Source organism: Marmota marmota, unplaced genomic scaffold, assembly GCF_001458135.2.
Source record: "Marmota marmota marmota unplaced genomic scaffold, marMar, whole genome shotgun sequence".
NCBI classification, from domain to species: Eukaryota; Metazoa; Chordata; class Mammalia; order Rodentia; family Sciuridae; genus Marmota; species Marmota marmota.
Window position 1 is genome coordinate 34,149,488 of NW_026000249.1, and position 608 is coordinate 34,150,095.

General features: G+C 54.9%; 1 protein-coding gene across 2 annotated transcripts in view; it reads left to right on the forward strand.

Annotated features, from left to right (window-relative positions):
• The first annotated feature begins 545 nt into the window (after nt 1-545).
• Nucleotides 546-608, forward strand: part of Cdk16 (cyclin dependent kinase 16) — an 11,912-nt gene continuing 11,849 nt past the window's right edge. Inside the window, exon 1 of one of the 2 annotated variants that reach the window (XM_048796444.1) lies at nt 546-569. The gene's annotated coding sequence lies outside the window, so the exon portion shown is untranslated. The remainder of the gene's footprint in view (nt 570-608) is intronic. The other variant, XM_015488146.2, reaches the window with a different exon arrangement.

Below are 608 nucleotides of genomic sequence, written 5' to 3' on the forward strand. Positions count from 1 at the left end.
ATTAAGAGGAAAGGAGAAGTCACGCCTCTTCAGTTCAGCCACGCCCTTCATTCTTGCTCTGCCTCACCACAGGGAACAAATCCGATTGGCTTGGAGACAACCTCAAAGGGCGGGGCTGCACACGTTCACAGTGGGAATGAGCAGTGGGGGGAGGCAGCAGGGCGGGGCTAGGCTGTCCTATCTAAGATGGTAAAAGCCAATGATTATCCAGGCCATCTCTTTTAGAAAAGTCATCTTCTCTTGAACCTTTAAAATTCCTGCCTCCCGGGGCATCTCAAGGGACTAGAACAGATTGTCTCATCTTTTTTCCTCCTTGCAAAAGTCCCGTTTGCCACCATGGGAATGTACCAAGTGAGACCGAATAGGGGTAGAGAGTGGTGACCAGCAGCCTGGCCACTGGCTGCTGCTCACCTCGGCGTTAACAAACCTCGGCAAGATCGAAACTGAGTACTAAACCTCCACATTTACCCCTGGCGCCGTTCCAGGGCCGGCGCCACATTCCCCTGTGGGCGCGCAATGGCCGTGCCCCCTCCCGCTGCGGACGCGTCTTTTGGTACAAGCAGTCAGAGGTGAGTCCCCTCCTTCCCACTTCACCCTTTCCAGCGCGT